General features: G+C 35.0%; 1 protein-coding gene across 2 annotated transcripts in view; it reads left to right on the forward strand.

Moving 5' to 3' along the window:
* The first annotated feature begins 695 nt into the window (after nt 1-695).
* The window catches only part of tyn (trynity), a 222,538-nt gene continuing 201,614 nt past the window's right edge, over nt 696-21,619 (forward strand). Inside the window, exons 1-2 of one of the 2 annotated variants that reach the window (XM_011301381.1) lie at nt 696-1,003; nt 6,169-6,259. The gene's annotated coding sequence lies outside the window, so the exon portion shown is untranslated. The remainder of the gene's footprint in view (nt 1,004-6,168; nt 6,260-21,619) is intronic. The other variant, XM_011301382.1, reaches the window with a different exon arrangement.

A 21,619-nucleotide genomic window follows, 5' to 3' on the forward strand; every position in this document is an offset into this window, starting at 1 on the left:
CTTCTCAAATATCACCATTTTTGCAACTCGTTTGTAATTACAAAAATAGTGATTTTTCCTTCAAAGGTAGTGATTTCCCTTCAATTTTTGTCTCTATAAGATAGTTTTCTTCAAAAGTAGAATTAGAATACACATGTCATGCTGGTTAACATGAATAACAGGGATAAAGTAATGAGAATTATATCCACAGATTAATACTATACAATGTACATCCAAGATGTGCAGAGCTTAGACTTATCCGGTATCGAAGGCTGAATATGCTTTCTCCAAAAAAAGGAATATGCCTATGAAAAAAAAGCAGGGTATACACCACTCATTCGAAGGATTTTCCCAGGAATTTTTGCAGTTATGATCACTGCCAACTAGCTAACAGTCTCCGCAAAGACAAACAAAATGAAAAATGAACGGTAAAATATCACTGTTTCCCAATTATTAGGAATAACAAGTTAGATTCCACTGGATATGGATGTTCTTATCCATACAGTGAAGTAAAGGAAAGAATAAGAAAAGAAGGGGAAATAAAGATACGGTTGAAGATACAATGCTAAAGAGAGGTGGAACAGGAAGATGCCTGTACAAGCTGATGTGGTTGAAGAGCAACCATGCAGTACCGCTACTCGGCCGTCCAATCCCCGTGAATGCTTCCAACAGACCTAACGAATCCCTGAGTTCCTATGAAGTATTCACGTTATACCAGACAACAACTACGATGGGTTTATAAAATCCAGCTTCGTAGCTACCACGCCGACAGAATCGTATCTACAGCCGATCCACTAGCTACGTTGATTTTATTATATTGTGCTACTATTTTACCGTTTCTCTTGATAAATTGTTCTCCTGGAGTTACTCGATGTTCACAGGAGTGACAATTGTTTCTTTTTATGGTTCAATTTCTTGAAATTTTACGGGACTCAGTTACAAACACAGTGCAGCAACATCAATTTATCCTTAGTGTATCACTTGTGAAAAGACCGTGAACCTGATTACTAGTGTTAACAGCAAGGTATGTGTGATTTTGTGATGTACGATTTGATTCTTTGCATTGAAAAATGAGGAAAGAGTTTCAGCAGAGATGAAAAAAAGGTCGAATTTAATTTTTCAACCGTGTTTGTTTCCATACGGTTTCCTGATCAAGATGCCACTGGTGGCAACGTCCCTCTCCTTCACATTCATTCCCACGATACACTCAAACTTTATGTTACGTCTAAAGATAACCGATTCACTGCAAAGTAAGCAGAAACCGAAACGTTCATGTTAACGCAGTGAAGGGAAAATCAATGTTTTTTCTTTATTTTATCGGAATGCTGGTTATGAATTGCAGATTCTATAATAGAAAAAAAAAATCCTCATTTGTCTATGACATATAACTTGGCCCCCATTGGCAAAATATACCCATTCAATATTAAACCGTACACATGTTAAAAACGAAATAGTCCGAGTGACAGCGCGCTGTAATGATAAAAATCATAAAATTAAATTACTTCCGAATTTAAATTCGCCATGTAAGATGAGATGAAAACCAATTGATAACCATCGTATGCGAGTTCCACCGATTCGTCCTTGGCAGAATAGAAAATAACGTAAAGGAATGTTCACTTTATAATATAGGAAACAATGGAAAGGGGCCAGGAATTCTGAAGACAACAATTTGAAGTCTCGTATAGAACGAAGATGAGGCTCGAAAAATTTTAAGAAACATCTATTCAGAGCTTCTACCAAAGCAGGTCCATGACCTCGACTCACCGCTCGCCACCTTAACGTACATCTTTCGAAATTACATTTGCGCAGATTATTTTAGGAATGCAGAGTCTGTAGTATTCGTCGTCAGATGAGTTCTTGTAATTGTTTCCGCTCATTGACAAATCCATGACTTTTCAAGATCCGCCTGAGAATTTGAGGATAATCACCGTAGTTTGTAACGGGTTTGTACGCGGTCTATGCAGGAAATTAATACGTGTAATTCGCTTCAGTGTTCAACATGGGGTTGGGTGAGTTCAATGCCTGATTGAGCTGCATCCTTGGACTCTATAATATCTTTCAAGAGAAAATCATAACTTAGTCATGCCTGGCTAAATTTTATGTATATATCGAAGAAAAATACCTATCGAAAATAAAAACAAATTAAAATTAAAAATTGAAAAATTAAAATTTCTATCTATCTATCCATCTATATATATACATATATATAAAAACTTGGAAAATATTTAGATGTACTTGGTGGTTTCATAGAGCATAGGTAGTGCTACGTTTTAATGGAAGGAAGACCCTTTTTTATTTGTTTTTTCTTTTTTGGATAGGTTTTTCGTAATAACTTTAATTAATTTACACGATTATTTTCTCCATCCGATTTGTTTGTCGACATATCATTGAATTATATCATATCAAACAACGAACATCATCAATAGATTCAAAGATGATCTTCTATCTCTCTGGACACATTAAACTGGAAGAGTAATGCAATCGTTTTTTCTCGTCGTAATGCTTGATCACGACCTGCCCCAACTGTCTCACGAGGGGAAGGATCTTAGGCGCCGCCTGGACATTGACCCCATGCTCTTCCCCTCTTCTTCCCTGGCAACCAGCCCTGACCGAGAACTCGCGCGACGTTTCAACAAATACTAACCAGCAACTTCCACCATACTACCAACATAAGTTACACGCATTTCCCTTCCTCTCTCACTTGGTTCAATAGTCTGTTCTTAGTATACGTGATTCATTTGCACCAGTGTAGGAGCATATTAACCCAACATGTTTCTCGGTGGTGAATGCGTGAAGGCGCTTCTTTACTATTGAATACTTATTTTAACACCTCCGATCGTCAACACTAGCGCCCCCCTATAAACTTCGGGATCTCTCTCTCTAGCTTCTTTAATTTAAAGTGCTGCCTTAAATGCACAATACCAGTTTGTAGTGTATCGAATTTTATATGCAATGTATTTAAACTCACCCAGTTTTAAGCATATTGCTACCTTAAGCATGAAATCTAATGGTTTTTGAGATCATCTGCATTTCGATTAGAACATTAGTTTACCTTCGAAATTACAATGCCCAATTACAATTGTATTTTATTATTATCGCTGGTCTTTTCTCTCTAAATGCCCTAATTCCTTTACGTTAATATAAAGATACTATTCGCGCTTTTTGTACTAGCTATTCTTTCAGAGTCATAAAAGATGACATCATAAATCTTTGAAAAAATATTTATCGTTCAATTGAAATGTACTACTGGTTTTATTTTTTTTAACTAGAACATCGTATATTTCTTCTAATTTTAATTATTTTCGACTATCATTTTTGTAGATAATTGTATGGCTGTTCTAATAAAAAAAATTATGGTAAAATCTTTACGGAATTTTATATGTTCCATCTTTTTTTCTCCAGATATACACACAAAAAACACTATTCTTAAAGTACGCGATTTAGATAGTAATCTACGAGATTTTTGATCACGTACATTACGGGCTGGCAAACGTAAATTGTAAGCTAAAACCACGTAAATTACGCCCAGAAAATCGTAAATTTCTGCTTTTGTACCGTAAATTACGATTGTTACGTCATAAATTATGAGGTTGATCCCATAAATTACGATTCTGACCTCGTAAACTACGATGACCCCTATCGTGAATTACACCACTATTACTATTTTACTACCACAAACTCGATCGGAATAGAAAAATAGAAGGTTAGTAGCAGCATTCCGTATACAATTTCTAGTAGAGAATGTGCGAAATCAGAAATTACGTAAATTACGTTTTAAATCGCGTATTTTGAATATCATGTTTTGTGTGCGTACTCATCTCAAGCGGACCTCAAATTTTTTAAGATATTTATTGGGGTATGTTATCAGCCGTTCTGATCTCTTTATAATTTTGGTTTAAAATATAATTCTCTCAAAAAGAAAGCGAATAGTACATTTTCTTTCAATGTGTATTTTCAATCCACATTTTCCTCAGCCACTAACAGGAATATTTTCTGATGTCTCATTACATAGAAAATTTAAAAAAATCTACTAAAAGTGATGGTTTTTCATCTTCGACCCGATTTAACGTTCTCAAAAAATAGAGTACATTTGAAAATATAAAAAACGAAGAAATTCCGGAGACAAAAATGTGCTTCTATTATATATAACAATTTGGCGTAATTTTCGTAGACAAGTAAAATACCAACTAATACCCCTAAATTATATAATAATGTACAAATACCCTACTTCCGAATATTTAGGCCATACACGGAGAGAAAAGTCCAAGAAAAATTACTGTGCCGAGCACTACAATCGTGGTGCAAAATGCTAGAATACTAGAACTTCTTTGATTCACACATAAAAATTACTATCCATATGTCAAATTTTCTTATACATTCCATAATTAATCATGTGTGGCTCCATAAAATTTACTAAACAGCACTATAAAATTTGAAATTCTATCATTTTTTGTTTGAGTTTGAAAGAAAAATTGATAGAAATCGTTCGAAAATTCCTATCCAGATCGGTATTTTTTATTGTGCTCTCCTTTAATTTTTACTGTGCTACACAGCATTTTCTCCAAACATTTTTTAACCCAATATGATTGGTTAGCAATGAACGTCGAATGTTTCCGATTCTTGCCGAAGTTGAATTTAATAATGGTAACTGTTGCGACGACTATGAATTTTTATTTGGCCGATAACGAAGTTTTGCTGGGCCGATGAAGAAATGTTACTGCAGAGTGGACTGCAAAAGGAATATATGTCAGCCCATGACATCCTATCTTTCTCTCTAGATGTTTTTTCAAATTCTGGGAATAGATTTTGACTTCTTTGATAGCGATCCAACCACTTGGGAGCAAACAGATGATTTTATCATAGCTTTCAAGATCGTCCGATCGATATTGTTGAATGGAGTATGGCTCTTATGAATGTGTATAATGATTTGCTCACCAAGAATGAAAATACGAAACAAAATTTGCTGCAAGTTGTAGAAAAATTATGGAAATTATCTCCCAACTACTTGAGAGAACACTTAATTTGATAAATCTTTAGTTCAGCTCCACCATACCATTCTGGATGTTTTTTATTTGATTAGATCGGTTTCCGTCACCAAATGAAGGATCTGGTCACCTTTTTAGCCGGAAACAATTAGTATGGGAAATATGACATTTAATACACGGTTCTTTACGGGCCACGATGAGGACGTGGCGGTATATTGGCCCCAAAGACACCACATGTTGGCACATTTATAGACAATGGACACACAGAAAGATGGATTTCATCAAATATTCCTGAACACTTCACTAAAACTCTGAATTCACCTCACCCGACCATCTACCATCGCTAACTGAACACAACGAGTGATTTATCTGCCGCTACCCTTCTGTAGCAATTCAAAATGTTCAATTTAATATCACTCACCCGTCATGTCAACAGTGTCAGCAGGGGGATTAAGGAATTTCAGGGACAACAGAATTTACCTCAGGAGTATTTTTCGATGCATTTACCTCCTTGTTGTTTCTCACTCTCTTCTTTAATCTTGTTAATGGGAACTGAGAGGATAAGAATGGATTTTTCGCCAGAGAAATTAATATTTCAATGATTATTGTTGTTGGTGAACCTAAACTATATATTTACCTTTAATTTTCATATGAACGTACTTGAATAATAACTGTCACGAAAAAGACTGAATCAATTTTATTAGTAATGGGTACTAGCTATTTTTATTAAGCCGTTCAAATCATTGACAATAATAAGACTATTCGTTTTTTAGATATTAAGGAAAAGAGTTACACCTATAAAGTTTAATATATGCGAAACTAACGGCTGAATTTTTTTGACATTCAATACAAAACTTTGTCGTCATGAGATTTACAATCAGACCAAATTTCAAGTTTCCATCTTAATTATTTTTTAAGTTACGGACATTATTTAAAAACATGTTTCTATCGAAAATTAACAAATCAAAAAAAGATATGATTACAAAGCTTCCATTCGAAACGAAAGAAAAAGATAACCATTATCAATCATTGAAAACTCGACAGAATGTGGATGAACAACTATCATCAATTTCATCGCTGTTGTAATTACTTTTATTCACCGATTGTTGAAAATGAATCGAGTTTTGAAAGAAAAAGTGATATTTGTATTTAGAAAATTATTGATAAATTATTAAAATTCCTTATCATTATACATTTTTTCTAGATTGGTGTCAAAATTTTTAGAGATACTTTGGAAATCGTCAGAATTGAAATCTTGCTGTGGTAATTCCTGACATAATAAACCGGAAGAAACTGTAAGTTTGTTTTATGGTACCTGTTCTCTTTCGCGCAATAAAAAGCATTTCTTTGAAAGAATATGATCATATGTGGAGAAATTCGCTGAATAAAGCCGGTATTTTTTCTGAATAGTCCACGTTATTGGTTAATAAGAACAGAATATACCGGTGAAACTTACCTTCTAATTGAGGTATTTTTATTAATCAGATTTTGTTATGCTTACAATTTCATGGAAAAATTTGAAAATACCCATTTCGCGATTGGTCGATAAAGAGTAAACAATTCGATTAAAATAAGTTTCGGATACAATAAAAGGCTTAGTCCTGTCCTACAGAAGAATCGGCCATCTGACCGACTCTCTTCATTTCAGTTTAGGATCTCTCGTTGTATAATCCGTACACCTGGGGAACGATTTTGCGTGGTTTGTCCGACTTGAAATTTTTTTTCTCTTTTTAGGAAGCGCGGAAAAGTATCAATTCTGGTAGATTTATAAACACAGAAGCGGCGGATTAATTTTGTTAGGTGGAGGCGTGTCTCTGTTGCATGGTGGATCTGCCTGCTCCGAGACATTATGTAATTTGAGGTATAAAATTGTCAAGCTTATGATCGATGCCTCATCCAATTGCGAGATGATGGCAGTGGGCAATCGTAGTATTTTAGCGAGCTCATAAAATTCAAAATTCTCATTCTTACTACGTGATCTTGCAGTATCCCAGCTCTTCTCCGTCCGCATTTCCAACAAACTATAATGAAATAAGAAAACGATAAATTAAACTATGCAATCAGCGACTTCTTCTTCTCTCATTTTCGGACGTTCAGACTCGATTAATATTACTCTATTGTATACGAATTTGAAGATCTCACTAAGATCTCGAAAGTGAGAACCAGATGAAATTGTAAAAACTCTATGCTGTCAGAAACACCATTCGAAAAAATGTAAAAGAAATCAGTATATCTGCTACATTTTCCATCCCATCGGATAGACCAGGCCTGGGCCAAGTGCGCTCTCGGTGTCCGCCTAGCTTCCAACCCCAATCAGGCCAATGACTACAAAATAGTCCAGGCAAATTAGGTCTAACATATGTGTTTTATAAAGCCAAAACGCTTTTTATGTACAAATGTGTGTTTTGGTTGTGTGATTAACGGGCAAGTAATTTTAAGTGATTTAAGTTTGTGCAATCCGAGAAAAAAATTAAAAACTACCCTCAAAAATGGTTTTTCACGATTAACTTGAAAAGTACACTAGATACCGAAAAAAAGGTCGAATATAATTTGAAGAGCAAAATATTTCCCATAAAAAACATATAAAGCACTTCGTCCCTATTTTTTACCGTTTAATCCCTACAGCCGTTCAAATGTATGATAGGAGAAAAAAATTGATAAAAAATGGAAAAAATTTCATTTTTCAATTTCATTTTTCAATTTCAAATAATATTAAAAAATATTAAACAATCTGAGTCATTATATTTTCATAACAACATAATTCAATGGAAAAAAAATACTATGAAATAGGAAGGGTAACTTCTAATCCAATTGATGAAAAATTTTTTTTTTTCCTCCATAATTTTTATTCTTAAATATGAAATAAAGTTTATCTAAAACATTTTTATCCATCCCTTATATTTTAGAAGATAGAAGCGAGTTTCCGATTGCACCCCTCAATATATCTCCGCGCTGAGAACCTCTACTCCGGGAGTCCACTATATCTATATATATCGCATGCGTTGCCAGCTACTGTGACGTCATATTTACGCTGTGTTTGCGCACGGAATGACAACAATGGATATTTGTAAGCCCGAAAATGATGGAAAGACCCGTGAAACTCTTTTCGCCAGTTAACCTGTCTCTTTACATTTCTACCTCTCTTTCTCTCTTCCTTACTCTTTCAAGCAAGGAAGATAGGTGAATAATAAATGCTAAATAATGATAAGTGATGATTAATTTAGCTATAATTAATCATCAATTATCATTTATTAAATTATTATTGAGATTCGCACGAAGAAATTGGCTATAACCAGTTTCAAAAAATCATTGAATTTCAATTGATGCGAAAATTAAAATAGTTTTTAATGAATAAGTCAGTACAATTATGAACATTTTGTGGCAAATATCTCATGCTATTGAATCAATTTCATTTTTTTTAGAAATGTTCGTCTTATAGTACTCTATAAGATCAGTGAATAAAAAGTTTTCGACATATATTAATTTTTATGTTTTTCGAAAAAAAACCTTTGTATGCGATCTTTGATTTTTCAAAATCAACTTATCTTAACTTAACTTAAAATTCGGTAGAAAGTCGCCTCTTACGATCGCAGTGGCTCTAATGGGTTAAATTGAGTTATTCATTTAGGACATATTGCCATTTTTCTTTTTTTTTGAAAAAATGGCTATTGGAGCAATTTCTTGCTGGATATAAAAAAAGACATTGTATTTTTAATCAGAGACTTCCTGATATCGCACACTGAAATTGAAGGATGATCATGAGGATAGCAGATCATTATCTGGAAAAATTAATTAGTTTTCTACATACATGTTTAGGTTACAACACTTTTTTTTTCAAATTCGTGAAGAATTAATTTTAAATATATATACATTTTTTAACATAATCAAAATCTAGTTCAAATCGGCAATTCTCATCAGCAGATTCTTCCTGAAGCTCATCTTGACCGCACTCTCATGTTCATCTGGTCCATCGTCTTCTACTTCTTCTTCAATTTCGCTCTCGGAATCAATCCCCTCTGCGTTCCGGACTCTCGGTGGTTGATTAGAGCAGTTGTCATCATCAGGGCAATTTTTGAAAAGGAAACTGCAGGGAATTCCTTTCCACCGAGAGTCCGGAACGAAGAAAGGATTGATTTCGAGATCGAAATTGACGGAGAAGAAGATGACGATGTACCAGACGAACATGAGAGCGATCAAGATGAGCTTCAGGAGGAATCTGCTGATGAGAATTGTCGATTTGAACTGGATTTTGAGTATTTAAAAAAATGTATATATATTTATGAGTTTATAAACAAGAAATTGCTCCAATAGCCATTTTTTGCAAAAAAAAGAAAAATGGCAATATGCCCAAGATGAATAACTCAATTTAACCCATTAGAGCCACTGCGATCGTAAGAGGCGACTTTCTACCGAATTTTAAGTTAAGTTGAGATAAGTTGATTTTGAAAAATCAAAGATTGCATACAAAGGTTTTTTTTCGAAAAACATAAAAATTAATATATGTCAAAAACTTTTGATTCACTGAACTTATAGAGTACTATAAGACGAACATTTCTAGAAAAAATGAAATTGATTCAATAGCATGAGATATTTGCCACAAAATGTTCATAATTGTACTGATTTATTCATCAAAAACTATTTTAATTTTCGCGTCAATTGAAATTCAATGATTTTTTGAAAATGGTTATAGCGAATTTCTTCGTGCGAATCTGAATAATAATTTAATAAATGATAATTGTTGATTAATTATAGATGAATTGATCATCACTTATCATTATTTAGCATTTATTATTCACCTATCTTCCTTGCTTGAAAGAGTAAGGAAGAGAGAAAGAGAGGTAGGAATGGAAAGAGACAGGTTAATTGGCGAAAAGAGTTACACGTGTCTTTCCATCATTTTCGGGCTTACAAATATCCAATGTTGTCATTCCGCGCACAAACACAACATAAATGTGACGTCACAGTAGCTGGCAACGCATGCGATATATATAGATATAGTGGACTCCCGGAGTAGAGGTTCTCAGCGCGGAGATATATTGAGGGATGGAATCGGAAAATCGCGTCTAGATAAACTTTGTTTCATATTTAAGAATAAAAATGATGGAGGAAAAAAAAAATTTTTCATCAATTGGATTAGAAGTTACCCTTCATATTTCATAGTAATTTTTTCAATTAAATTATGTTGTTATGAGAATATAATGACTCCGGTTTTTTAATATTTTTTACCATTATTTGAAATTGAAAAATGAAATTTTTTCAGTTTTTTATCAATTTTTTTCTCCTATCGTTCATTTTAACGGCTGTAGGGGTTAAACGACACAAAATAGGGACGAAGTACTTCATATGTTTTTTATGGGAAATATTTTGCTCTTCAAATTATATTCGACCTGTTTTTTTGTATCTAATGTACTTTTCAAGTTAATCGCGAAGAACCATTTTTGAGGGTAGTTTTTAATTTTTTTCTCGGAATGCACAAACTTAAATCACTTAAAATTACATGCCCGTTAATCACACGACGAAAACACACATTTCTACATAAAAAGCGTGTTGGCTTTATAAAACACATATGTTAGACCTAATTTGCCTGGACTAAAAAGGTGTCCTCTGGTATGGTGCAAATCGGAGGGGCGAAGTCACAACGCTTGGGTGTGTGTGGGGGTATTGTTAGATCAGTCAACGCACAAAATTGAATTTTTGGAAGAAAAATACGAATATTTTTCCTGCTTTATTTTGCGTTGTTAAAAAATATCAATTGTTCATTCTTTTCTATATCAACTTCCACATAAAATTCCGTTTAATAAAAAAATCACTCTGAATTGAATATTTCGGCAACAAACGAATTACAAAACATGGGTAGAAAGATTTTTAAATTTTTGTTAATATTGTTTGAACATTCCCTAATTAATATTTAAAAAATTTAATTGCGTTTTCTGCATCTCTTGGAGGAATTAAATGTTCAGCAAGTAACAGTTTTCTTTAAATTTAGAAGATTTCTGGCCTTAAAAAAGGACGGAAACAAGAAATTTAAATTCCACCATTCCATATCTTGTTGACTTTTTTTTCTTCAAAATAGCGATCCCACTGTTGAGTGATCGAAAATTCATCCACTTAAACCGTGGAAATTAATAATTATTGCGAAAAAAATCAAAATAATTAACTCACAAGAGTGACCGAGCAAAGGTAATTGAAAAATGATCACAGATTGAAAAATTCAATAAACAATCTCAGTTTTTTATTTTGATGAAATTCTATTGAATGTCTATGCAAAGTCTATTAGTGTTTGGTCGACCATTATTAGATTGAAACCATCCAATTCGTTCCAAATCAACTGCTTTTTAATGTTTATTGCTATTGAAAAAAACTTCTCAAAGAGTTCAATCCCAAATTTATATAATTTACATAGAAATCTAATAAAGATTTAATAGAATCATCGGATGAGTCTGATAATATTTTCCGTTGAATTGTTTTTATATGTGTTATCGAACTAAAAAAGTTTAACTAAAAACAAATTCCTGAGGAATTTCTCTTCAATATCCCAAATATTGTGGTGGGCAAATTCAAATGGCCTTTGCCCAAGAGTCTCGGAGCAAGACATTTCAAATCAGGAGTGGGTAAACTGACGTGCTTAAAGTTGCCGTGAATCTTAACGGGAATATTTCAAGAGTGATAAGATTTTTTACATTTTGATGGAGAGCGCGCGGTACTCTCTCTGTCTAACTCAGGCCTGGGCAAAATCGGACCTTCGGGAGCCGGGGCCCTAAAACCCTATTAGAGCCATTATTAGAAATACAATACCCCAATTACGTGAGCCCAGCCTAGTCAGGATGGGAGTAGTAGCATGCAGGAAGTGGGGGCAGTTAGACACAGAGAACGCCGGGCGCTTTTTGTTTTAAATTTAAAAAACCTTACCGTTTGAAAATTCGAACAGATTTTCACCAATTCAACGTGAAAAATCCTTAGTTATATCGAGCGTAATTGTTCAAACGTCATGGTGCCAGGAACTGATTATTTCTTGGTTACCTTAATAGTGAATAATTATTTTATTAAAAGTTGAAAGAATATGAGATGTCAGTTCTTTAAAATTCAATCAATAAATTACGGATCTAAAGGTTTTTGAATAAGTTTTGTCCACTCTTGGCGAGGATTTTTTATAGCTGCCCAAGGGAAACCACGGGAAGGTGGTAGGCGTATTTCGTCAGGAAAACAGAGAAAAGATGGAGAAAAAAATGTGTTGATAATTTGAAAAAAAAATTGGCCGTAAACTAATTGATCGTTGGCGATTCGATTTTTTATAATTTTCTAAACCATTCGCTTCTCTCAGTGTTGGAAGGAAAGGAGATTGAGGAATGGGAAGGAATAGCGGAAAATATTGGAAGAATAAGAAAATTGCATGTACAGCCGCATTGAAACCTCATGCCCCGATTATTAAGGTTGTTTTCGCGTAGATTTTTTTTTCGACAGTTTTCGTTAAAAATTTTATGGTGAATAGTTTGAAAAATTAGCAACAAAATGAGCCTTTTCCGTTTGCAATTGACCGTTTTGAACTTGAGATATAAATTTTTGAAATTCGAGTGATTTAACACGTGTTTAAATGGAGTTTTGCCGATTAGAATTTTTTAAAAATCAACGGCTCGACAGTTTCAGAAATAAAAAAAAATGTGGAATATACCTCGTGGGAGGAAATACAGAAAAAAAATCAAATCGATTGACCGTTTGGTTTACGGAATATAATTATCGGAAATTCATAAATTTATATAATTGAAAATAGTTAATATGGAAAATATATAGTTATGCTTTAGCTATCCATGCACAATGCAATCAATCAAGTGAGAGTATATACCGCTAAAAGATTGTGTTCTAAACTGGCCCGTTTTACAGCGGATAAACTTTTTACAGAGACTGTCGCGCGACAACAACCTTAAGCCATGCATCATGCGGCATTGCATAAAACATTATTAATGTGAAAAGTAGAATTCCATGGCAGCTAATAACTTTTCCAAATCTGGTGAATAATTACTGCAGTTAATATTGAATCTTTGAGAGTAGAGTCCTATAAAGTTGTGCGATTTGACGATTTAATTTGATTCATACGTAAAAATCCAGCCTGACGTAAGTATGAAGTACTGAACAAACAAGCAATTCCTTTATAAACAATTAATAGATTCGGATAGGCCTTTGTTTCGGAAATTTGTCGCCAAATGTTATCTGAAATTAGTTGCAAAAGCTCTTTGTCGCGTTGCAAATTAATTATCTCGTGATAAATCTGAACTTGGTTTACCGGATGTCTGCACTATCCATCTTTTCCGTAGAATTGGGGACTACCCAAAATCGTACGAGTCAGCATTTCAACTTATGAACTTGACATCTCATAATTTCATGTCAATAAAAAATTGTCGTGCACTTACAATACTTTTAGAATATTCCCGTTCAAATTCAGGGCAACTTAAGGCATGTATGTTTACACACCCTTGTTTTGAAATGTCTTGCTCCTAGACTCTTGGAAAAAGACCATTTGAATATGCCCAAAACAATCTTTGAGATATTGAAGAGAAATTCCTCAGGAATTTGTTTTTAGTCAAATTTCATTGGTTCGAGAGCACAAAAACAATTCAACGGAAAATATTATCGGACTCGCCCAATACTTCTATTGAAATTATATTAGATTTTACTGAAAACTATGTAAGTTTGTGACTAAATTCTTTTGAGATTTTTTTTCAATACCAATGTCCCACTGAAAGGGCTGGGTTTGAAATTAATAGAATTTTTCCTTACATTTCAACCTATTTTTCTTATTTTTTGCCAATATATGAGCCAAACAAGACAACTCAAAACGATGTTACCATGAAAATTCTGCAAGAAAATTTCTCTCAAATGATTTGTCTGAACGAATTCTTTTAACTTCATTTTTGGTTTGAGTTTATTTATTGTTTCAATATTCATATTGGAACACATCCCAAATATTTGTCTGGCAAGCACTCACTCCACAATTGTCGGCAAGACCACACATATTTTAATCTGTGCACATTTGTGAATTAAATTTGCTTGATCACTCTCTGCAGCTAATTATTTTTATGTTCTTCTGCAGTAATTATCAGTTTTTGTGGTTAACTGGAAATTGATGAATTTTCAAATGTTTAACAGTGGGATCGATATAACGACAAAAAATCAGCAAGACATGAAATGATGGAATTCAAATTTCTTGTTTCCTTGTGCTTTTTCAAGGTAAAAAAAAGTTTCAAAATGTTTAAAGACCTCTTAGGAAATGTTTAAACAACATTAACAAAAATTAAAAAATCTTTTCACCAGTCTTTTGGGATTCATTTCCGGTTGAAATGTTCAATTCCGAGTGACTTATTTTACGGAATTTTATGCGGAAGTCGATATAGAAAAAAATATATTAATTGATACTTTAAAAAAATACAAAATACAGCAAGAAATATATCCATATTTTTTGTTCAAGAATTCAAATTTTTGCGCGCTGACTGACGTAATGATACCCCCACTCCGACCTATGTAACGCAGTCTCGCCCCTGCGACTACCTGCACAATACAATAGGACCCATTTTTTTATAGTCATTGGACTAATCGGGGTTGGGAGCTAGGTGCGCCAATTGAGCGCACTTTGCCCATGCCTGGGCTAGTGTGACCAAGTCTCGGCATCGAATGACCATGAGGGTAATGTATCACCACACCAAACTCTAGATATCAATTTATTCACTTGAAATTATCACGTAAACATGAATGTCGTTCACAAGTGAAACGATTAGTACATTCCCAGCGCAACTGAAAGAAAGGGGCGAGCTGGCAAGTGAGTCCTAACACTAGAAAATTTGAAAATTACCTCTAATATCACATTCTTTTGAATGAAAAATTTAAATTAAAAAAAATTGAAACTACTAAGAACATATTGAATAACTACTTAGCCAAGGCCATGGCATGGGCGTAGTGGTTGCAGGCCTCAAAAAAGAGCCTGGCAATACTATTACCAAAAATTTATATTTTCAAATGAATGAAGATTATGGAGTATCGAAACACAATCAAAGAATGTCTCCACATGGAGCTGATACACGCAAACTCGGTTAAACATAACATTGTCTATCTTCTGCCTCAACGCCATCTTTAGATCTTAACCCGACGGTCAAAGTCTTGTTATGTCGGGGACTAGTGGTCGGGAAACCGCGTTCGATAAAAATCACGTACCCCGAATTAACGTTAAATAAAAATAAATTTGACATGGAGTAATGCTCATGGACTCGTTCCCGATGAGGTCGCCGTAGGTTTTCCTTCTTAGTTTTTCTAGTAATTATATTCCTTCCTGAAAATAAAAGTTAAATTTCTGGGACTGAGGGTTCAAATCGGAATTTATAAACCAGATCCAAGTTATTGACTTTCAGTATTGTAGTTAATTCCAAAAATAGCTACAGCATGAACAAAAATAAATGAACAAAATGATTCCTAATCGTAATTGGTAAAGTTAATCGACTTGCAGAGTGATCTTTTATTAAGATTCCATATAATTCAAATAATTTGCTATGGGATGAGATGATGGTTATTAACTTAAAATTAGTTACAATGTCTCCGTCAGTCTTCCGGATTACAATGTTATCTAGACGTCAGTCTTTCTGTAGATTCAGGATTTGTTGATTGTGCAGTGAATTATTTATCGCACGACGGGTTTTACAAGTAGTAACCGACGGAATTTCCAAAATCCAATTGTTCGGATTTGGAAAGAAAGAAAGTCACACACGCAGTACAATATCAAAAAAGAACGTTTGGAGCCGCGGAAGCTCTGATTGATTTCAAAGCGCGTGATGAGAAAAAGCGAAAAGAACTCAAGTATTTCAAAAGTCTGAAATCTTCCGGATGACAGGCGGTGATCAAACACACATTGGAATCACCGAAAATATCAATGTTATGAGGAAGATGATTCACCTAACCGCCGTAGTTCAAAAAGATATTTTTATCGGAGCCGTAGCTGTGGTCCGGTTTATTAAGATACGTGACTATAAATTATTCTTTTAAAACAATAATGAACCGTTAGGCTCTGCGACTTCTCCGAGAGTGATTTTCAATTATTGTTCATACGAATTCACTGTGCGGATTGGCGATTTGTAAATTATGGCGAAAATTTGAGGTGTGACGTTTCATTACGTGCTCAAATTTTCCGTGATTTTTGTTCTACTTTTACGGTATTTCTCTGGCTTTAAGTCGTCTAAGTTATTTGGGGCGATTTCGGAATAGCTGAGAGGCAATTGTGGTCGTGCCACAACAGCTCAACTGATGCGAGGTCCGCTGTGATCAGCGAGATTGTCGTTACTGGCAACGAGTCTCCACTGAGCATTCGTTACTTCTTGAATAAGCTGTACGCAATTCTTGACAAACACTTTTAATTCAAAAGGGTGGAAACTAATCTACGTGAGCGAAACTGATCAGTCAGTCTAGAAATATGTTGGAACGTTTCAGAAGTTAAGCTGATCTTTGACGTATTTCACTAATTCAGCCGAAGAACCGCTGCCAGGAGTTTAATATCTCTTGGTACAATGTTCTTCATTTTCATTGAAAACCTTACGATAAATGCCGGCTGACATAGCGAACTGAGGTTCATCAGAGACTTCGCGTTTCGCAACTACAGAGGTCTGGAGGAAATCAATCCATCTAGGTATGGATACGCTAGACTGGAGAGGAGATATTGGCGACAACTATTCCAGCAATTAATTATTTGTGGCAAAACTTCATCATCTTAGGTAAACTTCGTAATCCAGATCTCCTGTAAGAGTATCTTTCCTCCGACGACTACAAGGGATACAGATCCGAGAGTATTGTAGAGCTGAGCTATTACCGACAGAATAATCTGGTTGAAGACTAGCGAATTCGGTGATTCTTTAGTTGAAGATACGAAATTATCTGAGTTAGGCTGCCAAGAAGAACCCAGAATTTCTATCGTTGAGGTCTCATAAAGTCGCTGATCATTGGAGGTGCTCTCAGGATTGAGCCATCTGAGAAGGGCAGAACTATTATTATACCGTTTTGGTAAAGGCATTCCTCCAACAGCACATAGACAGCAAAGTAAAAAGTAAACTCTTTACAGGTTAGTTAATCTCCTGATCTCCACCGCTAGGCGAGGCCGAACACCTGTCTATGAGCAACATGGTGATATAAAAAATTTCGAATTCGAAAATTTCAGTAATTTATTCTTTTTTGCCTTCAAATTTCAAGTTAAACCCATCCGAAAATCTTTGTCTTTTTCATATATTTTTTAATGGAATTGATTACATGAAATTCGATATTCGACAATTTTCGATGTATGGTTTTGGGTGGATTTTTCGGTATAGTGCTGGACAGCATTACCAATAATATTTCTCGTGATTAATGCATGTTAAGTTAATTTTGTGGAAAATTATGAAAATGCGTGAGGAAGCAGAGTCGATTCATGCGGTGAGACATTTTCAGGCATTTTTCATAGAGTGTCCTGAGCTTCGATCTGCTCCATTGGAGTGGTAATTTCACCTTGCTGGCATCGTTGAGAAGCTCGATAAATTTTGATATGGCTGCTGTTCACCACCACGTTAGAGAATTATGCAGGCTCTCCAGGTTTCATCTGGCCGAGTTTAAAGAAATCTGGTCATCTTTCAGCTCGCTCATGTATTGCATGCCGGAAAAAATCCAGAAGAAAGAGAAAAGAGAATGTACCGTCACGCAAACTAACCGGCTGAAAACTTGTTCAGAGGTATAACATGATATTCATTCATCAGTAAAAAATTCGTGATTATCGCCAGGTTTTTCCTTTGTTGTCGATGTTTAAGCCCGTCTCCTCTTTCCATCAACCATATTGTGATAATCATTGTGGAGATTATTCAATGCGTTTCAAAATGACACCAGGCTCATCCGAGTCTAAAAAATAATTTTTTTTAGTTTTTTTGAAAAATTAACTTCGATTGGATGTTAAATTTTTATTGGACAAAATTTATCACTCTTCCAAATGGTGTACGATAAATCGCAGGTAAATTAATTTTTATCAAGTGATTGAAGATTGGTTGCATTTTTCCCCTCATGTGACATTCAAAAAACGACACTTTTTGCCATTTATCGATGCTTTAGACCTGACATGTCGCACGTCTATTTGTAGATCTCATCGAAGTTTTTGAACTGATACTTCATATCAGCGATTCCATCATCTAGATCGATAATTATAAACCATAATATGACAATTTTTCGCATATCAATGCGATTTTCTCAGTTCATGTGTAAATTTATATTGATTTGTATGCGGGTGAAAATACCAATGAACCAATGAATTGAGCGAATTTTCATCAACTCATGGGCATTCTGGTAAGAAAATTGAATTTCTCGAGGTTCTTGGTGAATTCTGTTTGGTTTGGAGTTTTCTATATTTATCGGTCAAGTAAATCAAGCTATTCACATATCATTTTAGAGGGTACATATTGTTTTCTGAAATGGTGTTTGGCAATTATTATTCCATTGAATTCTCATCAAGTTATGACATACGTCAATTTCTCGAAAGAAAAAACTAAAGAATAAACTAAAACTTAAATTTTCCCGAAAATATTTCAATAACATAAATTTAAGAGGCGCTGACTCCTTTCGTCTCACCCCAAAAACTCAAAATGTCTGGTAGTTCATGGAAGAATAAGCTTCACTTGTTACAAGGGGAGAGGAAACGATACCCTCTTCCTGGGATTCTCCTCAACCTCGACAAAAAAGACATCTGGCAGAAGATAGGGTTTTCAATTTCAAATAAAAAATATTATAAATCACACAAAAAATAGCGAATCGAATAGAAAAGAATATAATTAGGCGTTCTCGCGTTTCTGTCGCGCCAAAAAAAACTTGAATGGAGTGATTTTCTCCGATAATCAGTTACACTAAATTGCTGGATAGATCAATTCAACTTAAAATATCCTAACCGAACAAGATAATGAAAATAATAATATTAAACTTAAATCTAACTTTACTCCACTCTAAAACTTAACTGGGATTGTTTGATTCCCTCGATTTAAAAGGACGCCACAATGGAAGCCTTTACATCCCAGGTGGGAAATGTCCATGCTGACAATGGAAACAAGCCAGATTCAGGATTGGAGATCGAGCATAGGAGACCCAAGGTGGAACTAATCGTGATTCCATTGTTGAATTCTATATTGATCCAACTTGAGCCATACATGCTCTTTCGAATCTCGATCCAATCTTGAAACAGTCTTGTTCTTCCAGGATGGAGGGCGCGGGATAGAATGAAGCTTGATTTCATTGTCGAATACAAGACTGATTGAAATTCAGACGTAAATGTTCCATTCAACCTCGTCATACCCTCGTTACAATGAGCAATAGACGTTAACATACGAAATTGTTTAAATAAATATTTGTAAAATTTTGAATGTTCATTGAATTTTGAGATTTTACAGATTTAGAGAATTCTGAGATTTTAGAACATTCAAAAAATTCCCAAAAATCAGAAAATTCCAAAAATTGCGAAAAAAATGAGTAATTTCAAGAATTCAGAAAACTGAAAAAAATATTTGAAAAATTAAAAATTCAGAAAATTACAAAAAAACCTTAGCAATAGTAATAATTTCGGAAATTTTGAAAATTGCGATAATCCTCACAAGTAACTGTAATAGCATATTAGGACCAGAATAAGGATTTAGACAAGATTCCAAAAAAAGGATAGAGTCAGAAGTAATATCATTGTTAAGACAGTGCTTGGTCTGGGAACCGTCGAGGCAGCTCACATATATGTACACGCTTCTCCTCGCCTCTCTAACCTCACAAAACCTTTACTTTCTATATTCACACACCGCGCTCTTCAATTAAATAAGTTCGAAGAGCCTACACCAGCAGTGAATTTAGGGGGGTTGCATCCCCCAACAAAACCCTTCTGCACTCCAACAAGAGAAGACAATCCATAAGCCCGCCCAAAAAAATGGCTAAAAAAACAAAACCATGGAAGCACTGGCTATACCGAACGCCTCGCCACGTGCTAACTTAAAGGTTAGTGATACCGCGATAACTGAAAATCTAATCACTGATCCCACTCCGCCAATAATTATCAGAAACAACAATGTCGATATTATGGAGTTGATCAAATCAATCAAAGAAGTTGTTAAAAACAAAGACTTCAAAATAAAATTCCAAGGAAAATCCTCGGTCATCCACCTCAAGTCGAGAGCCGACCACGCGGCAGTTACAAAGACCCTATCCAGTAGAGACCTGAAATTTTACATCAACGGATTTAAGCAGGATAAACCAAAGAAATTTATAATAAAAGGTCTGCCATCCTGTTTCAGCGAACAAGATATTCTCACTGAACTGAAACTCAACGACATTCCTCTCATTGCAGTTCGCCAATTTATCAAGAAGGTCAAAGACCCCCCGACATCTATGAAGCTGCCTATTTTCTCAGTGACGCCTGACCCCTCAACTTCACTGGCAAACTTCACCAAAGTGAGAACCCTGCTGTATCACACCTTTACAATAGAAAAATGTAAACCTGATGGACAACCGATTCAATGCTTTAAATGCTAAGCGTTTGGCCATGTCAGCACGCATTGCAACCGCAACCCGAGATGCGTCAAATGTGGTGAACCACATGAGTCTAAAAATTGTCTTAGTGATACCAGCAACTGTATCAACTGTAGCCAGAACCACGTGGCTAGCTTCAGACAATGTCTAACACGCACCAAGTTCATTGAATCGTCCACGATGAGAAAGAGTAGAGGCAACCCTAACCTCTTGGCACTGACCACCATCAAAACTTAAAATCAAGCCAACCACGTACGCTGAGGCCACCCAAAGGCATTTAAATACTCAAAAGGACCAAAAAACCCCCACACTGAGAGATTCTGCCAGGATCAACGAGACTCCGTTCTCTTCCCCGTTGAACTTCTTTCTCGATCCTTCATCCCAAACGATCTTGGAACGACGACCACAACCTTCAGCAAACCAAGAAGCCGCCTTCCTAGCTTACGAACAACAGGATATGATATCCTCCATCAAGAATGATATAAGTATTATCGAAAATTGTACAGACGACGCGACGTTCATTATCAGAGAATTAATGCGTCTTAACATTTTCCAAATGATAAATCAATTAAGAGATATGGTCAGGCTTCTGAAATCTACCAAAGCCCCCATTGATCGTCTCTCGATCATTGCCTCTTACTCTGATATTTTCTCTGACGAAGCAATATGATGATTCTAAAATCAATAAATATTATCGCTATTAATATTAATTCTCTGAAAACGAAGTTACCTGAGTTGTCACATAAAATCTCAAAACATAATGTGTTGCAGACACTGGGTCACTAGGTAGGCCAAAACATAAGAGAAAAGGTGAACCTTTCAGGTAACTTGACCGTAATTAGTAGCGACAGGTAGTGTCCGGAGAAGGAAAGATCTTATAAATCTCACTCAATATGGGGGGGCCTATTGCGTGGGACTAAGCACTGAACTGCACAATGGTTACTAAGTGAGGAATTAGCACACAAAGAGAAAGATACCCTTGAGTTCCCTTTAAATAGAGTTTAAAATTTATTACACTTCACTTGAAAATACAGAATATTAGAAGGTCCAAGATAAAAACCGGGGGATAGGGGTAGAAAAAGTGTAGGTAAGAATAGTGTATATGTTGTTGGTGTGTT

This window comes from Fopius arisanus, unplaced genomic scaffold, assembly GCF_000806365.1.
Source record: "Fopius arisanus strain USDA-PBARC FA_bdor unplaced genomic scaffold, ASM80636v1 scaffold00021, whole genome shotgun sequence".
Lineage (NCBI taxonomy): Eukaryota > Metazoa > Arthropoda > Insecta > Hymenoptera > Braconidae > Fopius > Fopius arisanus.